Genomic DNA, 27,697 nt, shown 5'->3' on the forward strand with positions numbered 1-27,697 from the left:
AACGCCAAAATCGGCGGCGAACTCTCACCGATTCTGGTATGGGTGAGGAGCTAGCAGTGGCGCAGGGTAAAACCCCTAGCTCCCGCTTCAAAAACGGTCGGAGAATAGCCGGGTCCGTGGCCGCGCAAGCGCATGGTGGCGACCTGCCAGATGGTGCCCCCCACCAGTCCCCCCAGCCCCTGTCGAAGTCCCACCCGGCTAGCGGCACGGTCCCCCCCCCCCCCCCCCCCCCCGCGTCTGTGGCGGCACTGGACGCAGTCCGCAGCCGAAATGTGAGGTTGACGAAAACTCAGCATAAGTGATCCGCGTTGTCATGAACTCGGCCCATCGGGGGAGGACCTTCAGGTGACGTCCTGAGGCTGGCCCAATGGCATGCGGCGTACTCCCTGATGATGCCATTTGAGGGGGTGGAGGATCCATAAACATACTCCGCCCCCAATTTCAGTGTCAAAAGGGATTCTCTGCCTGATCGCTGATTACAATATCGGTGCAGGCAACGAGAATCCCGCCCAATATGTTTACTTCATAGAATCCCTACAGTGCAGGAGGAGACCATTCGACCCATCGAGCCTGCACCAACACTGCTTAGACCCACTCCACTGGCTCCATCCTTGTAATCCAGTAATCCCACCTAACCTGCACATCTTTGGACAGTGGGAGGAAACCAGAGCACCTGGAGGAAACACACATAGACAAGGGGAGAACATGCAAAGTCCACACAGTCAAATCACCCAAGGCTGGCATTGGACTCAGGTCCCTGGTGCTGTGAGGCAGTAGTACTGACCGCTGTGCCACCGTGCCGTCCCAATTGTTACTTCTAACAACTGGTAACATTTTTGCCGGACTTAACATGCATTTTAAAACTGAGAATTCTCATTAATGGCATGGTGGCACAATGGTTAGTACTGCTGCCTTTGGATGACCATCTGTGTGGAGTTTGCACATTCTCCCCACGACTGTGTGAGTTTCCTCCGGGTGCTCCGGTTTCTTCCCACAATCCAAAGATGTGCCGGGTCGGGGGATTGGCCATGCTGAATTGGCACTTAGTGTCCAAAAGGTTACGTGGGGTGACTGGGTTATGAGGATAGGGAGGGTGCTCTTTCAGGGGCCTGGTGCAAACTCGATGGGCCAAATGGTCGTCTTCTGCACTATAGGGATTCTATGATTCTATGAATTCAAACTGTGATCTGATTGTAAATCACGCCATCATTATGAATGCTGACTTATTTTTTTAATGTGTGAGTACAATGGTACAGTTTTGCTTGGGAAGTATTTTCAATAATTATAATGTTCTTGTAATTCGTGAGAGTTGTTTTGGGAAATTTGAGTGGGAGATGATATGGGGTGGGCGGGTGTGAAGAGGGAATAGAGAAATGGCTCTTTGATCTGGCTCATCTTTTCATCCAGTTTTTTTTCCCATAATCCAGTAGTCATGCTATTTCATTTTGAAAGCAAGTTGACATAATGCCCAAAGTAACCACATCAAAGAACTGACTCCTTCAAATCCAAATAGTGCGTTCATCCGTTGTGGGAATGTCTAACTGCAACAAACATATCAAAAACACTTGCATCTCCTGAATTATTCGGCCAATAATGTGGAAATAAATATGCTTCAGAAACACCAGGTTTTGATTAGGACCGGGGTGTGACAACAAAACAATTCTTGTGCAGTCAATGGTAGTCAGGATGGTCGAGTAAAATGTTATATCATTATTTGTAAGAAACTAACCACAACTGCTCATTGGAAGAAATATGTAACTTTTATTGTACCAATGGAGTTGTGTGGATATTGTTCACTCAGCTTTGTCCTCAGAGCCACTGTGTTGGCAGATTGTTGTCAGTATTTGCAATTAAGGGTTTTGTAAAGTTAGCACCAGATAACTAGCATTTGGGGAAGGGAATCCTCTCTGATATTGAAAATACCCCTTTCATCCCTCCAGTAATGAATTAGGTAAAGACCATCATTTGAGAGGCATCTTCAGGTGGCAGCAGATAGGTGGGATAGGCAGACAGGCAGCAGATCTGAGATATAACCTTGTTAAAGTTGCCCTTGAGATGATGGTGGTGGATCTTTTTCTTGAAAAGGTGAAACTACTCCTGTATTGGTGTTAGTTTGGGAGTTCCAGGTTTTTGATCCAACGAGGATGAAGGAACGATAATATTTGCCTAAGTTGGGATACTGCGTGACAGGGAGGGGAATTTGCAGATGGTGGTGTTCCCATGTAGATGTGCAGGTTAGGTAGATTGGCCACTCTAAATTGCCCCTTAATTGGAAAAAAAATAATTCGGTACTCTAAATTTAAAAACAAAAAATAAGATATTTTGAAAGCACTCTTGGTTTCACAAGTTCCACTAGTATTATTGTTCATTGCTCTTGCCATTAATGCACTTGGTGTAACATTCCTGAATGTACAACTCAGTGACGCACTGGGTGGAATTTAAGGCGCTCCCCTCGGCATGTTTGGAGGTAGGAGCATCTGGGTTTGGAGCTTTTAAACAGGTTGAACAATGCAACGTGGAGACTCCATTGCCCTCCCACCTTGCCTGGATTAAGACTACAGTGACAAGGCTTGCGGACGGCTTCCCACCCAATGCCAATTGAGACCCTTAGTTTGGCAATTGCTGCCCACTTAAGGGCCTTATCCCACCTCTGCTCATATTCATCCAGTGGTAGATGGGGCAGTCGCCACATGGAGTCGAAACAAACACAGTTGAATTTGCTTGGAGGATACCAGGGAGTCCCTTCATTGTTGGGCACTCAGTATCTGTTTGAGAATCAGAACCTGCCACCCATTTATTTGATTCCTCTGCCACACCCAGCCAGTGACTACCTCCCCATAACCTCCTGTACTCACTTATGGCCTAGGTCCCTCACTAATCCTGGGCCTTTGGTGGATGCATTGCTGGCCGCCACTACCATGCGCACCGCCGTTTCCTGCAATGGAGCGTTGTCAGCCTCAGGTTGATGAGCAGATTTCAGGGATGAGATTTCTACCTCAGAATCCATGATCTCTTCCTGAGAGGCATTAAACATGGAAGGCCTTCCGAAAGGAAATATTAGGCTCTCGCCGTCTCTCCAACCAGTGGGTGAGACCCCGATCACCTGGATTAAATTCTGCTTAACAGGGGCAGCACTGTGGTGCAGTGGTCAACATCCGGGGCCAAGGACCTGGGTTTATCCCGGCCCTGTGTTCCTGTCCGTGTGAAGTTTGCTCATTCTCCCCATGTCTGCGTGGGTCTCACCCCCACAACCTCAAAAAATGTGCAGGGTTGGTCGATTGACCACGCTAAATATTGCCCCTTAATTGGAAAAAAAAAAGAATTGGGTACTTTAAGTTTATGTATTAAAAAAAAATACAGCTCACTGGATGATACACACTTTTTTTTGTTTTTCGTTCATGGGATGTGGGCATCACTGGCAAGGCCAACATTTATTGCTCATTCCTTTTAGTCTTTGAGAAGATGGTGGTGAGCTGTCTTCATGAACCTCTACAGTCCATGCGATGTAGGTACACTCACAGTGCTGTTAGGGAGCGCATTCCAGGACCTTGACCTAGTGACAGTGAAGACATGGTGACATATTTCCAAGTCAGGAGTGATTTGGAAGGGACCTTCCAGCTGGCAGTGTTCCCATATATCTGCTGCCCTTGCCCTTCTGGAGGGTAGAGGTTGTGGGTTTGGAAAGTGCTGTCAAAGGAGCCTTGGTGAGTTGATGCAGTGCATTTTGTAAATGGTACACACTGCTGCCACTGTTAATCAGTGGTTTAGGGAGGGAATATTTGTGAATGGAGCACCAATCAATACTATTCAAATGCATTATATAACACAGTGTTATTATGTACAGCAACCTATAGTCTACATTGACAAATGTCAGCACTTGTCCATCACATTTGAATTTATATATTTTGATTAGGATCTAGCCAAATAGGAACAGAGTTCTGTTGCGAGGGTAATGAGCTGGCTGTTTCCCGGTGCTTGGAGCGCTGAGATACACCATGCTATCGAATGGCCATTTGGATAGATTGGGAGCCTCAGTGCGGCCGAAGCAGCATTTAGTCCCCATTTCTGCCCTGACGAGAAGAGCAGGATATGATTGGGCACCCAACCCGACATCTGAACCCCTTCCAAGCCCCAATTCACTGATAAGGGGGTCCTCAGATCCCGAAGTCCCCCCTCCCTCTTGCATACACACAGGGCACCCCTGGGCCCAATCCACAGTGCATGAAAAATACCAGCCTGATACCTTGCGAGTGCCAGGCTGCCATAATGACAATGCAAAGGTGCCAGACTGGCACCAGCAATGCCAGGGTGCCACCCAGCCCAGAGGACAAGCATCTGGGACCCTCTAATCCCCTGCGAGACCCCCATGAGTGCCATTTTGTTGGATCCCCATTTGTGGAGACCAGCAAGGCAAGGGAGTTAGATCCCACGTCTTGTGTAGATCGTGGAAATGCATTAGAGTGAAACTAGTCGTCTAACTCTAATATGTAGATTTTCTAAAAAGTGATCCCATCCACAATTGCAGCATTATCTTGCGAGACATGGTGAGCTGTGCAGATTCCGGAAGAAGGATCTCCTGCATCTATTGGTTGCGTTGTGCTAAGCCGCGCTGCCTTTTGGGCATAACACGAACGGTATCTCACTCTTCGTTACTGGCAGTCTCAAATTTTACATTCATAAAACAGTAAATCAGTGTTGAACAAATACAGGTCAATGATTTAAACATGAAGAAAGTGAGTAGGTAAATTCTGGAAGTGGAGTGCCGAAGCATATAAAAACTATAAGCCAATTATGAACAGTGAACAAAATCTACTGTGAGGAAAGAGCTGTATATTTAGATTATTTGTATTTGTGAGTATTAGAAATAGGGCCTAGCTTTTAAGTAAGTTTAATTTTGTGTTTCTGTATTGAAAAGGTTAATGGCTTCAGTTTGGATGCATGTATAGTAATGAGGGTTTACAACAGGAAAGCAAACAGGGCTTAATGGAAAACTAGGTTATTGCTCAGCAACCAGAGGCCACCTTAGGATAGAAATAACTTTGTGAGTTAGTTTCAAGCTGGACCCAGGAGGAGCAGAACGTGACAAAAGGAGTTGCAGGGAGTAGACTTCTCAAAACAAAATCCAGTAACTAGGAAGTTGGGATAACAGTATATCTCAGGAAGACAGTTAAGTCAAAGGAACAAAGCTCAAGAAGTTGAACAAGGTCCTGATCAGGAGAATTCAAATAAAAAGCAGAAAAAGTGCTCGGAGTCAGAGACAGCCGCAAGAACCAGGGGCGCAATTCTCCGCCCCCCGCGCCGGGTGGGAGAATCGCGGGGGTGCCGGGCGATTCCCGCCACGCCGCCCTGGCACCCGCATGCGATTCTCCCACCCCCTCCCCAAACGGCGTGCCGCGTTTCATGACAGGCCGCTCGGAGAATCGGCGCTTGCCGTTTGTAGTAGGCGAGCGGCGATTCTCCAGCACGGATGGGCTGAGCGGCCTGCCCAATCCGACGGGTTCACGCCGGCGCCAACCACACCTGGTCGCTGCCGGCGTGAACAGCGCGCGAACGCTGCGTGTGCGGCCTGTTGTGGGGAGGAGGATCGAGCACCACGGGCATGCTCAGCAGATGTCTGGCCCGCGATTGGTGCCCACCGATCGTCGAGCCGGCGTCTCTAAAAGACGCACTCTTTTCCCTCCGCCGCACCGCAAGATCAAGCCACCATGTCTTGCGGGGCAGCGGAGGGGAAGACAGCAACTGCGCATGCGTGGGTTGGCGCCGGCCAACCTGCGCATGCACGGCTGATGTCACTTTGGCGCTACCAGCCACGTCATTCCCGGCGCGCCGCTTTGACACAAGCGTCAAGGCCCGCCACGCAGAATTCACGCGGCGCCGCTCCTAGCCCGCGGCGGGTGGGGGGGGGGGGGAGAATAGGGGGCGAGGAGCGACCTCCGACGCCGGAGTGAAACACTCCGGGTTTCACTCCGGCGTCGGCTGTTTGACTCCCGATGGGAGAATTTCGCCATAGGTTTATAATCAGCTGGATGAGAAGCCAGACATTCGAGGTAGATCAAAATTTTGGTGACATCTTAATACTATCTGTGAAGCAGTAGTGTTGTGTTGGTATGGCTGAGTACCTGAGGAAGGTTGAATGCATGTGGCAATCCAATGTAGAAAAATACTGTAAGATTATTGAAATCCTGGAAGTGGATCTTTGGTGAAGGCAAGCAAGAGAAAGCGTTGTTTGAGAGAAGGTTGCAAGGTATGTTTTTTTTATCAAGAATGAAGTGTGAAAATATTCGTGTAGAAGTCAGAGTTCCATTGAGACCGAGGTTAACTCACAGTGTGACAAATATCAGGGGGGGGGGGATTTGAAGAGAAATCCATACAAGTTGTATTGGGTGGCATCGTTCACTTGATGTAAGAGTGTGGTGTGTCCAACCACGATAGCCATATTGGACTGTGTACTTACTGCAAAAGTAGAATATAAGATGAATTGTAATTTAAAAAAAATAAATTTAGAGTATCTAATTCGTTTTTTCCAATTTCTGTTTTATAAATTGAGAGTGCCCAATTATTTTTTTCCAATTAAGGGGCAATTTAGCGTGGCCAATCCACCTAACCTGCACATCTTTGGGTTATGGGGGTATAATTCATGCAGACACAGGGAGAATGTGCTAACTCCACACGGACAGTGACCCAGGGCCGGGATCCAACCCGAGTCCTCAGCACCGTAGGCAACAGTGCTAACCACTGCACCACCATGCCACCCTCATTTTTTCAAATTAAGGGGCAGTTTAACGTGGCCAATCCACCTAACCTGCACATCTTTGGTTTGTGGGGGCGAAACACACGCAAACACGGGTAGAATGTGCAAACTCCACACGGGCAGTGACTTAGAGTCGGGATCAAACCTGGGACCTCGCGCCGTGAGGCAGCAGTTCCATCCACTGCACCACCGTGCTGCCCCTATGAATTGTAATTTGTGTTATCTTTATAAATCTATGTATACAAGTGAGGCAAAGGGGTAGTGTGCTTAGTGAATGTTTTCATGTTTAATAAATGTATTCTTTTATTCAAAGTTAATCAGCAGCCCTATGACTCTGTTCATCCATGTCTGAACAAAAAATACAAGTTACGATCTATCGAGCCGCGTTCCATTCTGTGACCTGACTGTCCAGTAGTATCAGCTGGGATCATAACACAACCAATAAACAAGGGAATCAAACCACTTCAAAAAATTTGAAAATTGTTTTCAGCCAACTGTTAATTTCTCGCTTCTGAAAGTTAAAAGTTTAAAAAAAGGTCATAACATAGCAATAAAATATCCTTAATAAATATTCCGACAGGTATTCATGGAGATACCTGTCTGCGAAAGAATTCTGGAGGTGGTTTCTCTGCCACAAGCCTATGGTCCATTATAGCATACAGGGTTGGACCTTGCTTTGTTGGTTTGGCATTGCTAATGGATTTTTTTCCCGTTCTTGATTCCTCCTGATTATGGCTGCTGTTCAAGTCAATCAAAGTAGATCCTTAACACTTTTCACGTCAGCTCCAAATGCAATTTGGGATCTTTTCCTTTTGTGCTAGATCTCTATGCGACAATGTAAAATAGACACTACTGAGTCAGGATCGCTTCCAATTTCTTTTGAAAAGAAAATACAATCGGGAGCAGTGCATTACAGGTTGCCAAATTACTATTTCTTCACCCAAGATCTAATCAAGTCTGATGAACATTTATACCATGGGAAAGTACTTCCTGTTTTAAGCTCGATCTTTTTAAATTCCACTGATTAGAAAGGCTGGGCATTTGATAATCTTTTTTCCCCTCTACAAAATCTTAAAAACAAGTTAGAAAATTTAAAGGTTCATACTTTTGGAAGTAAATGATATTCAGTGCTGTTTGGGGATTGGATTTAGGTATAGTATAGTTACAGTTAGTCTGTAACTTGTCCAAACTTTGTGCATCAATTTTGCACTTTGTGATTATCTTTCACCCAGAACCAGTACAATAAGGAAAATTTTGAATTTCTTTTACAACATCCCAGGAATCTCTAATTGCCTTTTTAAGAATTTTTGAAAATAATGTTCAAGAGTTTGCATCAATTGTAAAGGGATTAATTGGAATTTTCTTAAATAACAAGAAGTACTAGTCCATGTGATCTGTTGATCCTTGACCTGGAAGCAGTCTCAACAGGAAGGAAGGCAAGGTAAAGAAGCAGACACAAATGTGAGCTGCAGACATAAAGGAGAGCTATACGTAGAGGTGTTGGATGGTGAAGGCAACCAGAAGACAGATGCAAACACAAAGGGGAAACAGACAGAGACAGAAAAAGAAACACAATAATTGAGAGTTTTTCTGTTTGGCAGAAAAGGAATAGGGGTTCTTGTAGGTACTGGCTGGAATTTTCCACCCATTTGTGCTGGCTGGATCTTCCTGCTGTGCCACCGGCAGGGGGTTCATAGAACTGGATGATCCCGCCGCTGGCTAATGGTGGGCCACCTTCACCACTGTGAAACGTGCCACTGGAGGAATGGAAAATATCACCAACTGTGTGAGCTGGGTAAAAAGATCTAAAACCTGGAAAGCTGTGTGAATGACACAGAGACACTAAAGAACTGTGTGTTTTCCCAGAAGTGGCCAAACTGTGAACTGTTTATATGGAATTCTGGAAAACTAGTCCATTCGGACTGCCCATGACCCAAGGGAGAGATGGTTAGTAGAAGCATGCCTTGCTGATGTTAATCGTTCCTGTGATACACAGAGGTGAAAGCTGTTATTGGATAGGACTCCTGACCTACCTTGCATGAATAAAGAACAACATACTGTGGATCTGTTCAGCTATATCATGCCACATTTGTGCAAGCAGTAATACAAATGCTTGTGGTTGCATAAGACATATTGTATTGGCTGTTTAAAGTGAAATTTACCTTTATATTTTAAGTGTTATTTACCTGTTAATTCGTGTTTAATTGATATAGATTTGTATCAAAGTGAAATTCGTAAAAAGTGAGATCTTGCTGGTAATTTCTTAATTTGGTACGTTTGGTATTTTGGTTTACGGCTTGACGATGGGGATTGTAACAACTTTTAACCAAACAGAAACAAATCACCCTTGAACAGTTACATACCGATCCGCAAGTGATGAGCAAGAATACAAACCATCAATTCTGAAACTACCAAAACTATGAATTGAAATTAGACAGTCAACAGCAGCTTTAATTAAAAAAAGCCAATATGTTATAAATACAAAATGATTTTTGAAGACAAAGTGTCATACTTCAAAGTATTCTGTCAGTTATGGATACAAAACAATATTAAAGAAAAAACCAGTTGTGAGCTTGTCTGACGTTCACAGGCAATTCCAACTACTCGTTCCTTGACTACAGTGGTTTCTAATCTACATTTGCCTACTATTTACTCACAGTATGGCATCTGGGGTTGCTCACGAGAATAGAAAAAGGATGCGTTATTTCAGTTTTTAACACTGAAGATGGCAGATAATCTTTAATGATGTGTTTCTGGGTTAGTTTGAGAGCACTCCCTTTAAGGCAGGCCAGTTTGAATGATACACCATCATGAAGCTTATCATATGACTTGGTCAGGAATGGAAGCCATGGTGTTCAAAATCTCTTGAGCTACTGGATAATGCAAAAGGGCCACAGATATCCCACTGCTGAAACCTAGATGGACACGATCCAACTCTTGAGATCCATCTTGCCAGTCCCTACAGGACAAAAGCATACCATTCCAGCTCTGTAAACAAAGGACCCTTCTCCAGTCACATTCTTCGTCCAGATGTGGAACACAAGTATTTCAAGAGGCACTTTCACTGCATGTCTTTAACAGTCATCTTGGCCTCTATAAGTAAAACTATGAACTTTAAATATTAAGACATATTTTAGAAACAAAAATGGGGATTGAAGAAATTATAAACATGCCTTTATTTTTTTTGGTATGTGGTGAGGGCCTTTCAGAATAGTGGATCATAGAAAATAATTTTGTTTTGATTTCAATAATGGAAAACTAACCATATCACCTGTTTCCAAATCAAGTAAAGCAATGACATGCTCAGCCATCTGGTCAACATTCAACAAGCTTCTCACAGTTAACTCCATAACATAGTGTGTTCAACATTGTTCAGGTTCAAATAGAAAAATACTCTTGACACACTTCTCATTGCATATCTTCTGGTTAGTTACATTTGCTCTCTCTTCACGTTTAATGGAGAATGTGATTTTATTTATTAAATACTGAAGTTTTTTTGTGAATTTCTGACGTGCCCACGAGTAAAGTTTCTTTTCAAGACCAGTTTAAAGTGATAATGTATGAAATAAACATAGTTTTGTTGTTAATCTTTTCACTACTTCTGCGTCAGCCTGCCCTCTAAAGGGAATAGAAGGAATGTAATGACTGTTCCCTTCTATCTGTCCATTGATGAATCTTTTACAGAACTGCAACGATTACTAAATCATTATTAACCAGCAACTTTAATTTGCAAGACACATTTAACAAAAGGCATATTCCAAAGGTGCGCAATAGGTGGGAATGAGAAATGGGAATGAATGCCAAGTCAGGAAGAGAGAAGTTTGGAGTGTTAAAACATAGCCTTGACCTGCCATTAATGGACTCATATTGGTGTTTGCTCCCTTACCATTAGTGATATGGCCAGCTGCATTTTGGAAAGGCCTACTGTCAGGTGTCCAAAGTGCCAGCCTGATTCATAAAGAAATTGAGATCCTTCGATGGAAATAGGACTTGATAATCATTTAGGTGCAGCTTTTTCAGAACTTGCACCGTGCCCACCAGTTCCATGGTCAAAGGAGCCAGAGACTCCAAAGTAAGTGACAAATCAATTTTTGTGGGTCTTGGAAAAATACACAAAATTAAAACAGGACTCTTAATATTCAAGATCATGACCACGCCACCCCATCTCACCCACGTGCCTGAACTTGAGGCCTTGAACACCTGTGCGTTGTCAAATTTCAATGAGACCAGGCGCTAAAAAATTTCAGAACACTCTCTGCCACTTGAATAGCAACTAGCTAATATGTTTCCCTGTACAGTGACCCAAAGGTCAGACTCACCCCAAGGGCTTCAAATTTGATTTAAAAGATTTCCTGTGTTTGAGGTGTCGCAACATTGAATATCTGTTGGCAAAGAATGTTACGATTTATGATACAAAGTGCACAGAGGAAATAATCACCAGTATTGGTTGGATTTGTGGCATCCTCGGTGTACCATAACAGAAGACTTGAAAGAAAATGACATGACGACCTGACCAATTTCAGTGAAGATCCATGTAAGCAGATTTCCAAGTCTCTCACATGCATCATGAGAGGGCAAATTATAAATCATCCTTTTAAATGCTTATAATTCAGGAATTCTGCACAAGAACTGTCGTGCATTATCAATTTCTTCCTTCATATATTAAAAAGGGCATTTCCATCACACAAAAGTATTACACTTGTCTGTAAAGACACAACGCAACATTATACTATGTAAAAAGTGATACGACATGCCAGACACCAGCATGATGAAAATAACTTGTTGCTTTGTGTATAGGAATAAGCCATTCAGATTCCTGAGTCGGTTCTTTTGTTTTTATAATTTTCTTCCTTTCTCAGTTACAAAGCCAACGCACAGAGTGGATGGAGCAAGCCCTGAATCCATCTCCTTGACAGCTCCAAAAAAACAATTCAAATTCAAACCAATTCATAGTGCCCACAAAAGAGACACATCTGATCCAAGCTGACAAGAGCAGAGCAAGCAGGCATTACACCCGATCTCAAGCTTGATCCCACGCTGGGGCAGCACAGTGGTGCAGTGGGTTAGCACTGCTGCCTCATGGCGCTGAGGTCCCAGGTTCGATCCCGGCTCTGGGTCACTGTCTGTGTGGAGTTTGCACATTCTTCCCGTGTTTGCGTGGGTTTTGCCCCCATAACCCAAAGATGTGCAGGGTAGGTGGATTGAACACGCTAAATTGCCCCTTAATTGGAAAAAATGAATTGGGTACACTGAATTGGGTAAAAAAAAAAGCTTGATCCTAGGCTTGATCTTAGCCAAAAGGCTGAATGGTTTCTGCCATGCAGTTACATTTTGGCTAATCTGTACCTCAGTGATCATACAATTCACCGTGGAATGGGGACTGTCCTGACCCCTTCCTGGTCTATATAGCTCATCTTCTGACCGGATAAACCCACCGAGTTTGCTTCTGCTTCTCTGAATCAAAATATTTAGCATCTTTTGAAACACACTTTGCCTTGTGCAAAATAGTTTGTTTACTCACAGCAGCTCCTAATTTACATACATTAATTGATTAATAGGGGGATCAGGGGTTATGGGGTGAATGCAGGAGAATGAGGATGAGAAACATATCAGCCATGAATGAATGGTGGAGCAGACTCGATGGGCCGAATGGCCTAATTCTGCTTCTATGTATTATGGTTTTATTAACCTAACGTTACAGGCAGGTGTGTAGACATCTAACAGCAGCTGTCTTTTAGTCTGAACTTCAGGTAAAAAGTCTCATGCTGGCAAGAGGTGGAAACATGCAGCATGTTATAATCCTGCAAGTCCGTGGTGACAAATTATTAACGATGATATGCAAGATCTGATGAACAAAAGATACTAACTGATTGAGAAGAATCCAGAAAACCTTCAGATGCAAGGAATCAAGAATGATATAATTGGAACATGGTGTCGAATTTTGTTTTATCTGTTTTGGCACTGCCTGGAAGACAACAAATTTTTAAAAAATACACATTTTAAATTAATATCAGGAAAGTGCAATATCTTTTAACACTTGCAGCCCTGCTATTCAATGAGAAATGGATTGAGAAGCTTCACCCGATTATGCGGCTGGATTCTCTGCCCCGCTGCGCCACATTTCTGCCCTGACCCGTGGCGAGATTGTCTGTTATGCTGGCCGATCACTGGGGTTTCCGATTGTGGGGTAGCCCCACTCTGCCGGGAAACCCCCGAGCGCTGGCAAAAGGGAGAATCCCCCCGGCGGAGAATCCAGCCGAAGGTCTTTGTTTAAAAAGTGGAAAAGGGCTCAGTACACATTTCACTTGTAGTTCTGACATATTGTTCTCTCTTCACCAACATTTTTATTGCACCTAAGCTGTCTTTCTGGTTTCTGAGATTAACTATAGTTCTCTCTGCAAAGTAGAAACATAGAAAGGAGAGCATTACAAAGAATGCAGTGTCAGCCTTGGCTTGGTGACAACACTCCTGCTTCTGAATCAAGGTCAAGTTTCACTCCACAGTTTTCAGCATATAGGTGACACTCCTGCTGGTATGAGAGGGTGCTGCACTGTAGAGTTGTTGTCTCTCATATGTAAAGTTAAACTCAGGCCCCATCTGTCCGCTCGGGCGGATGTAAAAGATGTCATGGCACTATTCAAAAAAGAGGGGGGAGGTTCCCCTCATGTTTTTGACAAAATTAACCACTCAACCTAAAACACGTGATTGGATCACTTATTTCACAGCTGTTTTGGGGATCTTGTCTGCATATTTGTTGCCACAAGTTACAACAGTTTCAATAGTAATTAATTGACTGTAAAGTGCTATGGGATGACCTGAGCTTGTGAAAGGTGCTATATAAATTAAGGCATGTCAGCTTCATCTCAGTGGTGGGGAAGCATTTAGAAATGATAATCAATTGTAAAATTAACAGTCACTTGGACAAGTGTGGATTAATTCAGGAAAGCCATCAGAGATTTGTTAGTGGCAAAAAGGTAACAGAGAAGGTCGATGAGGGAAACGTTGTTGATGTATTGTATATAGACTTCCAAAATCTGCTTGATAAAGCATTCCAGAATCAGCTTGTCAACAAAGTTTAAGCTCTTGGAATAAAAGGGGCAGTAGCAGCATAGACACAAAACTGGCCAACGAACAGGAAATAGAGAGCGGAGGCAAATATTTTTTTAAAAATGGACTGGAGGAAGGTATCCAGTGGAATTCTCAGGGAGTATTACTGCTTTTTATGATATATATTAATGATGCATAGGACACAATTTCAAAATATACAGATGATACAAAACATGGAATTATAGTGAACAGTGATAAACTTCAAAAACATGCACGGACTGGAGGAATGGGTAGACATATGGCAGGTGGAATTTAATGTCGAAAAGTGTGAAGTGATACATTTTGGTGGGAAGAGCAAGGAAAAGCAGTAATAAAATAATGGATACAATTCTAGAGGTGATACAGGAGCCTAAGAATTTGGTGGTATGGGTGCATAATGGCAAGTTAAGCAGAGAAAGCAATTTAAAAAGCATAAAAACATATCATAGAACATACAGTGCAGAAGGAGGCCATTCGGCCCATCGAGTCTGCACCGACCCACTTAAGCCCTCACTTCCATCCAACACCTGTAACCCAACAACCCCTCCCAACTTTTTATGGACACTAAGGGCAATTTAGCATGGCCAATCCACCTAACCTGCATGTCTTTGGACTGTGGGAGGAAACCGAAACAATGTAAATGGGGTCAGGTATTCAATCTGGCCAGAGCCCTTTACTGTGTGGCTGCTTGTAGACATTAAAATGAAAGACTGAGGTTCTTCCAGACAGCAAGGCAATATTATTGGTTACACAAACTAGAGGATTCATGTCACTCCCATCTCTTCACAGTGTCTCTGATAAAGGGTGCGTGTCCCTTTAACAACGTCCCCGAAATTGCTAAATGCTCCAATCATTAACACTTGGAAGGAAACTTGTGGGGTCCTTTGTCCTAGCAGACAAATGGGATTTAGTTGACCAACCCTAGCTTATTAAATGCAGATGGCCTGTGTATACAGTATTTCTCTTTGAATTTCGTCTCTACAACCCACAGGGTCATCAGTGGGAGTTCTAAGTCACCTGACAATAAAATACTGGTCCTCCCTCAACAGATGTGTTTTTTCCAATTCTGGGAACCAAACGTAGAAAAGATGTGTAAGTTTTAGAGAGGATGGACGAAAAAAATACCAGCATGATCCCAGAGATGAGTTTTGTGGATAGAGGAGCTGGGGTTGTCCCCCTTAGAGCAGAGACGTTTGAGAAGAGATTTGATAGAGGTGTTCAAAATCGTGAGGAGCCTAGTCAGAGTAGGTGAACAGAAACTGTTACCATTGATGGAAGGATCTAGAATCAGAAGACACTGATTTAAGGTGAATAGCAAAAGAACCAAAGACAACATGAAGAAAACCCTCTTCTTGCAGCGAGTGGATGGGATCGGGAATGCACGGCCTAGAAGTCTGATGGAACAGATTCAATTCCAAAGAGAATTATATAATTACTTAAAGGGACAAATTACAGGGTAACAGGTAAAGGGCAGGGGAGTGGTACCAGCTGGACTGTTCTTGCTGACAGCTGCCATAGATGGATGGGCTGACTGACTTCTTTTAATTTTTTTTCCTTTATTCATTAATGGAATATGGGCACCAGAATTTGTTGCCCTTCCCTGAGCGCATTTAAGAGTCTGGCCTACATGTGACTCCAGACTTACAGCAATATGGTTGACTCTTAAATGCCCTCAGGGATGGGCAACAAATGCTGGCGCCCACATCCCATAAATGAATAAATAAATAAAAAAGTACAGGAGTCCAGTCAGCCCATCCTGCGACAATCCCACTATGCCACTGCCTCCTCCTAACCATTCTATGATTTTAAATGCTCTATGATTTGCTCATAATTATCATGACATTTTAATGGGATTCTCAGTTGTTAAGTGCTATTGTTTATACAGTTTTCAGTGAAAGTCCCCCAGCTTCTCATTATTATTGTGCGCTCAGATCTCTTTTTTTCTTATCCATCCTTAATCCTTATTTTCGCATGGACTTTTCACTGCCTCACATATTTGGCACTCCTCTTTCTCCAACTTCCCACCGCTCCTCAGCCTTCTCCCTCTTCCGTCTTATTTCCAGTTCGTGCTTTTCCATCCATCCAACACAATTCAAATGTATTATTCTCCTGATGCCTTCAGTTCAAACTTTAACTCATGATCTCTTTGTTATCTGGGAATAATGGCACAGTCCTCTTACTCCATCCAATTTAGCGTGGCATCACATTTCTCTCCTCCCCTCAGTTGAAACTAGTGATCTTATCGCCTCGTGCTGAAACTTTTCCCTCCTCCCAAGTTTATTAAGATGTTTTTCTCAACTACAGCACTATGGCTTGGTCCAGCTGTCCCCCACCCTCTCACCACACTACAGTCTACAGTGCTACTCACAGACCACACCTGCTGCTGTTACAAAGCATTAAGTATTGATGCACACAGATCTTGAGAGAGAATTCCTGCCTCCAAGATGCAGTGGGTAGTAGCTGGCAGTGTTATTGAAAAGATTGGGGCTGAGAAGCAGTTTTGGTTTCCTTGGAAGTGAAATACCCTTTGTCAATTTAAATGGGGTTGTAATCTATAATTCTTTGATTATAAATCTCAACTAGTGCTCCCATGATGTTGACAGTCAACAACAAACTCCTAAAAATAAAATCAGGTCATTATCACATTGCAGTTTGGACTGCGTGTGCAAATCGTCTGCGGTACAACAGTGACTTCTTCATAAAAAAATATGTTAGTTGTAATCTGTGCCATCCTATGATTCTCAGGTGTTCCACTGTTTAGTAATTTTGATCCTTACCACGGGTCTTGGGGTTAATCTGTGTTTCAAATAATAGAGTTGAGATCAACCAGCACCACTAATCTAGGGTAATGGCTTGAGTCCAGTAGCAGAAATTGGATCAAATCAAGCTTAGGATAACGCTTACTAACAGTCGAGTGGTTTGAATCCTATGTCACAATAAATTGATATTAATTTAGATAGATGAGTTTAAAGTATGTGTGCCTGCGTGCGTGTAAAAAAAAGACCCATAAGTTTATGGACTTGTACTTCTCCATTTGAGATTTCTAATATGCAAACCAAAACTTTTACAACGAAGCAAACCACCCACTCAGTACTATCAGGAACTTAAGAGTTTGGCACAGTCTTGCTACTTTTGAAAATCTAAACAGTGTTATCCTCGCATCAAACTTGTAAAACTCTTTAAAATGTCATTATGGAAAATATTGATGACAAAGTTGTATTTCACTCCCATGTTAGATGCAGCAACCACCTCCAGTAATAACTCCATGGTGATTTTGGTTTAGATAGTAATTGTTCACTTATTCACCCACTCAGTGGGAAAGCAATGTTCCTTTAATTAAAGAACTTGGCTGAAATGACACCATTGACCTTTCAAATAATTAAGCAGACTATGTGTTATAAAAAAAAGAGTAAATTAAATGCCCTGAAGAAGGACACATCAAAGCGAATAGCCCTTGTGTGGGATTTGTAATCTTCAATTACAGAAGATTATGTTTGGTTTCTACTGCTTAAACTAAACTTCTGTTGCAGTTAATTCTCGACTCCAGTCCAACTATTCCAATGATGGTCAACAGAAGCTAGAGAAACAGCACCTCACCTTTAGATTCTGTACTTTGCAGCCTCCCAGACTTAATGTTGAGTTCACCAATTTGAGATCATAGCCAGTGCCTCCATTTATTTTGTGCTGTCGCTATTTACAACTCCTGCAGATCCATCCTTTATTACTTGTCCCATTACCATTCCATTTTGCTTTGCACCATCAGCCCTTTTATCATATAGGGGGGAAATCCGACAAGAAAATTAATCAGTTTGGGTTGGGCGGCAGGTTAAATTTGAACAAGTCTGTTTCCCACTTCAATCCCTTCCATTTCTGGCTTCAACTTGGGTCATGATGTGGAGATGCCGGCGTTGGACTGGGGTGAGCACAGTAAGAAGTCTTACAACACCAGAGGAAGGAGCAGTGCTCCGAAAGCTAGTGTTTGAAACAAACATGTTGGACTTTAACCTGGTGTTGTAAGACTTCTTACTCAACTTAGGTCAAAAGACGAGTGGACAAATTGCGTGCTCCAAGGGGTTGGATTACAGCTTTACAGTTTGAAATATGGGAATGAGCCTGCAAGTTTATTGTGATGCAGATTTTTGAATTTAGCTTCTGCTAATTGGTTCTTCTGAATGTCAGGAGCTGGCAGCTTCAGGTTGGGAACATGATTCAGGAGGTAAGTGCCTTTAGAACCACCTAATATATTGAGATGCCTGCCTGAGACAACTTCCCAATCAGGCAACCTATCCCCTGCCCCGCTAAACAGGCAAGCCATCCAAACCCACTGCAAGGCCTCTGACCTAATCTCCTCCCACAACCAAGACTTCCAATTTTGCCACCCCAATCATGGTGCCTCCAATCCCCAACCCCCCCCCCCCCCGCCCCCAATCCACTGACCACTGAGCACAGATAACAGCACTCCACCATACCCATCTCATCAAGTCTGATCAAGTCCCCCAACAGAAGGGCTCAGGTTTAACCCCTCTCTTCCCCCCCCATCCAGAGTCGCCTCGCTTCCTCCCCATCCCCCCCCCCCCCCCCCCCCCACCACCAAACCTGATCAACTCCGCAATTCTTCCTGTACTCAGTCAACACCGTCCTCCAATCAGGTTATATTGCTGACACGTCATACAGCGTATGGGTACTGATTTGTGGGTTCTCCCTGAATTTCCCGTAACAGCCTCCCCAAACAGGCGCCGGAATGTGGCGACTAGGGGCTTTTCACAGTAACTTCATTGAAGCCTACTTGTGACAATAAGCAATTTTCATTTCATTTTTTTCATTTCAATTTCTGACCCACCTGATCTCTGCAGTTCAGGCAAGTAGACATTTTTCCTCCTCAACTTCCTCTGCCTTCCACCTGATCATGGGCCTTTTCTTTTTTGGCTCTTTTTCCCCCTCCCAGCTGCTTAAAAGCTGTTGCATCTCCAACTTCTTCCAGTTCTTCTGACCTGATTTAAGTAACTCTGGTTCAATCTCCGTGGAGATAGCCTGATGTGCTGAGTATGTCCAGAATTTTGTTTTTATTTCTGTTTATTCTGTTTATTTCTTCCTGGCTTGTTGTCCATAGATTAATTTTAATTTATGTATTTAAAATAATACACCATAAAATGTAAACATCCTATTCATTCCTGTACCGGCCTCCCCGAATAGGCGCTGGAATGATGCGACTAGGGGCTTTTCACAGCAACTTCATTGAAGCCTACTTGTGACAATAAGCAATTATTATTCTTATTCTTCTTATTATTATTTTGTGGCATGTCCATCTCTGACTCCTGTCTACTTTGCCAGGGTTGTTTGTATAAAATATTCCAAGAGTATTTCCAAATACCAACATTATCGATAGCACTTTTTACATCAGACCAGTATCAATGATGGCAGAATCTGTTATCTTTGCCCACTGCTTTGTGATCTTTCAGGAAACATTTTCAAAATATTCCTTTTCAGTAAAATGCCAACTACCCTTCCCATCTGTTTCATTGATCCAAAGAGAAATGGCCAGATTAATCGCCGAATGACCAGAGTGCAATTTCAATACTGGAATAAGAAATGCAATGAGAATAAAGTTTTGTTACGAACTAGGGAATAACATCCCAAATTGTGTTTTTTCAGAAAATGTTGCATTCACAAACACCATTTTCCTTGTGAAAAATATCTAGGAAAACAGATCCTTAATTCCACGTTGCGCCCATGCCTATAACACTTCTTTAGAAATCTTAAACATCTTCCTTTTTACTCCCCCCCCGCCCCGCCCGCCCCATCAGCCATGCAGCTGCTCATGACAGTCTCGCTTTGCTTGCACTACTGATGCCTTCCCTGCACCGCTCCTTTACTCTGCAGCAATTCTTGTTTGCACCTTTTACTCAATAATCTTTGCTTTTGGTTCCCCTCTGTCTCACATGCCATTCCCCAATATCCATGACAAGATGCAGGAAGAATAACCCCATTAGTTTGCCTTACTTTAATAGAATTCGCACTTGTCATCTTGCCTTAGATAATAGTAAGGGAGGAAATGAATAGTATCTCTGGTGTTGACTGACTTTGATATGAGTATTATAACTGATTATTAAATACACAAATTATTTAAAAATCTAATTCTCTTTAATCAGTTATTGTTGGAAGGGTAATTACAATTACAAAGTATTAGGCTTGGCTCAGAGGTAGTATTTTCCCCTGAGTCACGAGGTCCATGCGTCTAAGCCTCACTGTGGAGATGCAAATACATAATTCAGGCTGACACTCCCTACAGTACTGACGGAGGCATTAGCTTTCAAACAAAACATTAAACTGAGATCCCGTCTGCTCTCTCAGGTGGATGTAAACGAAGCCAAGGTGCTATTAGAAGACTGCTGAGATCCTCCCACCTTCTGGACAACATTCCTCCCTTAACCAAGACTTAAAACAGATTATCTGATAATTATAATAATGTTGATTGAGGGATCTTGCTTCATGCAATTTGATGTCATGTTTCCCACAGAATGAAATTAAAGTCACCATTGTCCCAGAGGACCATTGGCTGCTTGAGAGACAGCTGACTGCTGATGATTTAACCCGAGGATCACCAAACCTTAGTAAAAGGGTAAGGTTGAGAAGGCAGGCCTTTCATGAATAACCTCAGCTAGTATGGGAATTGAACCCGCGCTGCTGGCATCGCTCCGCATCACAAACTAGCCATCCAGCCAACTGAACTGACAGAGCTGCTACAGCATAACAGTGACTGAGTCTCAAAAGTACATAATTGTCTGTAAACTGCTTTGGGACATTATGAGATTGTGAAATCTGTATGAATGCAAGTTCTTTCTTTATATGAATTAATTGAAATTACTCATGCTCATGGGGGGGGGGGGGGGGCACGGTAGCACAGTGGGTAGCACAGTTGCTTCTCATCTCGGTTGTGCCAGGGTCCCAGGTTCGATTCCCGGCTTGGGTCACTGTGCGGAGACTGCACATTCTCCCTGTGTCTAGGTGGGTTGTCTCCGGGTGCTCCGGTTTCCTCCCACAAGTCCCGAAAGACATTCTGTTAGGCAATTTGGACATTCTGAATTTTCCCTCAGTGTATCCGAACAGGTGCCAGAATGTGGCGATTAGGGGATTTTAACAGTAACTTCATTGCAGTGTTAATTTAATCCTACTTGTGACAATAAAGATTGTTATTATTACATGGAAGGCATTGGGTGTAAACAATTATAAAAGTAGAAACAAAAATGCCAAACGTGGCGTGGAGTGAAAGAATAAGGTCTGCATGCCTCCCAGAGGATCAGCTAATTTTGCTTCCTTGCTTTCTCCGTAACTGTTGTTCAATCCTTAATTATGTTATATTTCAATAAACTGCACTTGATTTCTACAAAATAATTGTGCTCGCTCTCACCTCCATCTCCCTCTCGTCGGTCTGAATGTAAGAATGTCAGAGCAGTGGTTAAAAACAAAACTGCAAAATGCGACAGAAAGAAACACAAAATAGGCTTTGCGTCAGTGCTTGAAACTTCAGACCCAGCTCGTGCTGAGATGTAATCCTTCCCAAGATTCATGAAAAGGCCACCAACACACATAAGCAGTGTCACGTAGACTCCAGGGAGCCAAAGTTCAGGACAAATTAAGTCAGCACTCTACAAGCATGAGTTGACCTATTTGAACTTGAGAGCTCTTAGCTGGTGATAACACTCTGAAATCCATCAAGCTCAGGAGAAATTTCTGGGAATTTGTGGAACTGAGTATCACAATGACCAATACTTTCTTTCCAGCTGTGAAGCTGGATTTGCTGGGAATTTACAGCTGTTCCGAATTAGATGAGCTTTTTTAAGCAAGATAACACTGGCCACTTGTAGTTACAGTGCACACAATGATGCAACTGGAAGAGCCAGACTGGTTTTATCTTTGACACTTCTGATTCTTGCTGGGATACAGTTCCAGGGACACTGGCCTCTTTATACTTTCCAAAAGTGAGCATTCTTCATGCATAATTTTGACAGGTACTTTGTATGCTCTTAGACCACAAGAGACGTCTCAACCATGCCCGATTCTGACATGGAGCATCTTAACTGGTAGTTAGTGAAAATTGGTGAGGATTGGCGAATGCTTTCTTTTAAAAAAAAAATAATTTTCAGGATGTATCGTCCATTCCTAGTTGCCTGAGAAAGTGGTTGTGGGGCAGGATTCTCTGAAACGGCGGCTAAGTGTTGATGCCGGCGTAAACAACGGAGCATTTCACGTCAGCGTCAATGAGCCCCTTGGACCAGCGATTCACTTACCTGAAGAGGGCCAGCAGGGCGCCGGAGTGCTCCGCGCAGCTCCGGCTGCCGATACAGGGCCCTGAACTTCCGGCTGCAGGTCCGCACATGCAGCGGCGGCCCCGTGCAACATGGTAGACCCACACAGCTGACCGGCCCCCACAAAATAGCCCCCCCCCCCCCCCCCCACCCCACCAGATCGAACGTACCCGCCGGTCGGTGGCTCCTGATCAAAACCCTGGCCGTCCTGGAGGACAGATCCCCCCCCCCCCCCCCACCATGGCAGCCGCGGCAGCTGACACTCCCGAGTGCCTGCTGGGTGGAACCATGTTAGAACCATGCCGGCGGGAACTCGGCCAGCTGCTGGTGGAGAATTGCCACGGGGGCCTCTTTCAATGGCCCCCGACCTACTCAGTGTTGACTGCGCTTGCGCGACTGCCGGCGATTCTCCAGTCTGCGGAGAATCACGGGTCTGATGCCCCATTCTCTGCCCACGCACGGAGCACGATTTTGGCGCAGAGGCTCGCAGAATCCCAGCCGTGATCTTTCCTGAATCTGTGCAACTGCTTTTGATACAACTAAGTATCTTTAGGACACTTCAGAAGGAAGTTAAAATTGAAACATACTAGTTTCAGGTTCTATTCATGTTTGTTATATCAGAGTGTAAATTTAGGATTTTATATCATAAAAGTTAGTATTTCTCAGTATATAATTCAAATTCATGCAAATTAAGAAATCAGTTGAATAAACGGAAGCAAATGTATTTTGAATAAATGAGTTCATTACAATATTACTCTAAATCGAATGTATAATCCAGAAGCAGACTAGTCACAAAGTTATATGTTGGGATTTATACTCCACATGAGCCTCCTCCCACCTTTTTTCATCCACATCCATCAACATAAACTTCCATTCCTTTCTCCCTTGTGTGTTTATCTCACAATTTTCTACAAGAGAGAAATAAAAATGGGAATAAATACTTTGCAGGTATAACATTACAATGACTAACATTGTGATGCAGATTCAACTGGCCTTTAGCTCTATTAAAGTGCCCATTAATGTTATTAGAAGAAACACAACACAGGGATGCTGCAAATCTGAAATAAAATGCTGGAAATACTCAGCAGGTCAGCCAGAATATGTGGGGAGAGAATCATAGATAATGCCTCCACTCAATGGTTGCTTATTGAAAAATAACCTGACAAAATGTTGACTTGAAATATCAACTTTATTTCCCTCTCCACAGATGCTGCCAGGCTTGTTGTGTCTTTCCAGCATTTTAGTTTTCATTTCACTAATTGGGGGGAATGAGGATGGCATAGGAAGAGTTGAGAATGGGAATGGGTTGGGGATGATATGAGAGCGATGAAAGGAAATCGATGGGCTTTTGAAGAAGAATTATTGCAATGAAAGACAGTAATTTCACTGCAAATGTTTTGCGGATCCTTGTTCAGTGTTTTATGTTTTCAACAGAAATGCTAACCGTTTTATAAATAGAACACGTCGTTGAAAGTTATACAAGTTACTTGCTTTAGGACAGAGGATGTTAAACTAACTGCACCGTCTAATTTATTTTCTATTTGCTGCATAAAATCTTGGGAAATATACTAGAACCGAAGTTAGCAACTTTGCAATCAAATATTATGGGCAGGATGCTTCATCAGCCGATGCCGGAATCCGGAATCGTGCGGAGAATGGGTTCCGACACCAAAATCGCGCCGGGTGCCAGTTTCACACCAAATTGCAACTCTCTGTTGCCTCAACAGTGTAGTCAATTCATTTCACTCCACACTTACAGTAAACACCCTTGGCATATCATAGATATCATATAATTTACAGTGCAGAAGGAGGCCACTCGGCCCATCGAGTCAGCACCGGATCTTGGAAAGAGCGGGCCTGACCCGGTATTCTCCAGGCTCCGCGATTCTCCACCTCCAATGGGCCGAATTCCCGACGGAGAGGTTCACTTATCCTTTTAAAAATCGTGAAACAGGTGCTGTGGCTGATGAGGGAGAGAGAGCAGGTACAGAAAGTGTCCAACATCGCCATAGTTTTCTGCCAGTTGTGCCGCTGGCCAGGGGCTTCTGCCAGTGCAGGGGGAGTAGTGGGGGGTGGCCAGGAGGTGGGCTGTGGGGTCGGGGTGGACGGGCATGGAACACCATTGCCGCAGTCTGCACGGCAGCCATGCAGCTACGCACGCCGCTGACTATCCACTGTGAATTAAGGGCCCCTGCACACTACCCCCCTCGGTGCCCTCTGGCCCCAGCCGACCCATCAGCCATATGAACATGCTCCAGCACAACCTGTGCCATCTTGTTGGCTGGGATGGTGTGTGTGGGGAGTGAAATGTATATATGTGGCTGCAGCTTGTTGGTCTCCTGAGTGTTAATCGTGCATCTGGCGGATCTGGCACTGCTTGCATTGGAATTGATCGTGATTCATGTGAGACCAGTGCTAGCCCCTTAACAGTCGCTGAAATGGTCCAGGTGCGGCGCCGGTTTGCTGTCGTAAAAGCCCATGAATCCTGCTCTGATGTCAACACTTAATCCCGCCGTATGTGTATGCCCACCACGCCATTTTTATAATATTTGTGCTATTGTTAAAATGGAAGATGCCTGCAGAGATACTGAAAACTGGAGCCTTATTCAGAAACATCCTGACCATGCATTGTTGCATCAGTATTAGATTAGCATATTACACCCCTCCCCCCACACCTTCCCTTGCCATCAATGTCTCTGACTTGCATTTCTAAATTGTGAAAATCAAACAACTCACAACTTTAACTCTGATGTGTTGCAATCCTTAATTTTCTTTTCTTAGTCCCTCTTCTTCCCTCCCTTAATTCAGGCCACTCCAGAATGGTATTTTCTCTCAGGTTGAAGTATGCATCAAGTGCTTTTATTACTTCATCGTACGTGGCTTTTTCCTCATCAATACCCTGCCCGATGAGGATATCATCTGCACAACCGCCCGAGCCTGATGCGGTTTGATAGCTAGCAAATCTCAAGCACACATTCAGTCATGCTTCTGCCTGTGACTTTTTTGAAGCTTTCTGGTAACGGCAGAGATTTTTCCATCCCAAGAATATCATATGGTGGCATTGTTGGTTCATTACACAATATCTACGAGCCTGGGCAGGTGTAGAAAACAGGAGCTTTATTGAAAAACATTTCACTGTGCTAGCTGCAACTTCCACGAGGCTGCATGAGAGGCAGCAAACCATGTGATTTTACATCACTTCCTACGATGGTGTAAATGTAAATGTCGCCACTGTCACAGAGAGCCAGAGGCTGCTCTCCCCTTTCAGGGAGAACAGACCAGTGGTGATTTAACCTGAGGGTGATCACACATTAGGCGAGGATGTAAAGGGCACGTGATGTGCGTGCTGGGTTCGTGACCTGCTCTCTGCTACCATTTCTGGCTGGAGGATTGCATTGTTCAATTTAACAGCCGGTCTTGGCTGACATTCTTAATGTACAAGCCGGTCGCGGCCATTGGATGCTTCTCTCGTTATCGTGAATGCCGCAACAAAATCCTCCGCAACCCTCCTGACACCCTCCCACAACCCACAGCTTGGAAAACCTTGCCTCCTCCACACAAGAAATTCACTGAAATGAACAAATAATCTAGGTACGCACTGCCTTCACCACTCCCTGTCTATATTTAAGTCATTATGGGTGAGATCTACCGGCTGCGTTGCACCCATAAAGCAGCACACTGCCGCCAGTAGATGTCGGTTGATCCAACGTCCGGGATCTACCCGGTTTACAACGCTTCGCGAGATCTTACACGATCTTGCGAGATGTTATGATGTGAATCCCACCCATTGTGGGCGGATTCATTTTCTGGAAAATCTGCAAATTAGAGCGAGACAGCTGGTCTCACTCTAATTTACATTCCAGAGATTTAACCAAGGTGTGGGATCTACCCCCCCCCCCCCCCCCCCACACCCACCCCCGCCTTGGAAACCACGGAACGGCACTCATGGGGGTCTTCCAGAGGATTGGAGGCCTCCAGACGTTTGCCCTCTGGGCAGGATGGCACCCTGGCATTGCGAGCTTGGCATCCTGGCAATGCCATCTGCATGCCAGCCTGGCACTGCTATGGTGCCCAGGTGGCACTGCCAGCTGGCGGGGCCACTGCCAGGGTGCCAGACTTGCATTTTACACATGACAGGGATCATGCCTGGGGGTGCCCTGCATGGGTGACCCCCCCCGCCAGAACCTTATTATAGGGAGTTGGAGCCAGTGGGTGGTTCAGGGGTAACATCAGGGGGATCTCCTCAGTGCAGAAAACAGGACAAAGTGTGCCTTCGGCCGCGCGTTCCCCCTAAAGCTTCCAATCTATCTAACTGGCTGTTTGATGGCGTGGTGTTTCTCAGCTGGCAAACACCCAGCTAATGGCCCGTGCTATATGACTCTGTTCCCATTCGAATAGATCATGCCCTACATCTGGGTGCCTAAACACAAGTGGAGGTTTTCACTTCCAAGCCTACCGGGGTTTCCAACTGAGCGCATATATTAATATTTAATTACAATTTTAACAAAAGAGCTGAAGCAGAGAGGTGGAGAGGCTCGAGGGCTTCAAAGGCTGAATTTTGCCTGAAAACATATAGATTTAAATAATTGAGTCTTAAAAGGCAATTCATATCTCATTAGTAATTCTAAAACGGTGCAGCTATTGGTTACAAATGAACAGAGTGGATATACGAGGTCGAGACCAGCTTGCTTTCATCTGAGAGCCAGACACAAAACAATCTGCTCTTGGCCCTCTTTATTTATCGTAAGATTTTTTGGCAACGGCAGAGCATCCCTCCTTACACCATTTAGTCCTCAGCAAGAAATAAAATGATACATTTTATGTGGGTGTTTGGTCCAATTCTGACTGGCCTCTGACTGAAACGTTGACTGAAAATTGAACAAATGACTGGAAAAGGGAATGTGGTGTCACTGTCACTGCATGCAGGGCAAGTACTGCAATCGTGAAGCTTTTTCTGTAGCAACGGCCTTTATCATGGATATTATTAAATTCTCTTTGAAGTTGGACTAGGCAATTCGTATTTCTGTTAGGTGGATAAATCTTTTAAGTGTAAACTGTGAAATAGATGATATTCAACTGCAGGTTCAGAAAACATAGAATAATCACAAAATAGGAGCAGGAGTAGGCCATTCGGCCCTTTGAACCTGTTCTGTCATTCATTATGATTGTGGCTGATCATCCAACTCAGTAACCCCAGACCCCCTTCCCCCCCCCACCTTCCCTCAGTGATCCTCGATGTGCTTGGCCCTCCTATCTCTACCACTATGTCTAGGTGTGTCGCCAGGATGCGCATCTGAGGTGAAGGCAGCCATCCCGTGGCCTTTGATACCCCTGTTGAACGTCCTCTGGGACCAGAGGGCCCTGGCCCACTTGTCGGCGGCGCATGCACAGGTGTTCCACCTTGTCCCGTGTATTGGCTCTGAGATGCAGTCTCATCGGAGGGGTGGAACACAGGGGAGCTAATGGCCACCATCCCTACTCCATGGAATGGGTCCAGGTTGGCATTCAGCACCCCTCCTCCCGGTAGATGCCCATAGGGCCTTGGGGTTCATCT

General features: G+C 44.2%; 1 protein-coding gene and 1 long non-coding RNA gene across 4 annotated transcripts in view; one reads left to right on the forward strand and one right to left on the reverse strand.

Moving 5' to 3' along the window:
• Positions 1 to 27,697, forward strand: part of LOC119969228 (rho GTPase-activating protein 6-like) — a 782,573-nt gene that overhangs the window by 448,497 nt on the left and 306,379 nt on the right. The window lies entirely within an intron of this gene.
• LOC119969230 overlaps positions 22,875 to 27,697 on the reverse strand; it is a 44,274-nt gene continuing 39,451 nt past the window's right edge. The window contains exon 3 of the long non-coding RNA XR_005461316.1: positions 22,875 to 23,051. This is a non-coding gene — a long non-coding RNA (uncharacterized LOC119969230). The remainder of the gene's footprint in view (positions 23,052 to 27,697) is intronic.

The sequence above is a fragment of the Scyliorhinus canicula genome, chromosome 7, assembly GCF_902713615.1.
Source record: "Scyliorhinus canicula chromosome 7, sScyCan1.1, whole genome shotgun sequence".
Classification (NCBI taxonomy): Eukaryota; Metazoa; Chordata; class Chondrichthyes; order Carcharhiniformes; family Scyliorhinidae; genus Scyliorhinus; species Scyliorhinus canicula.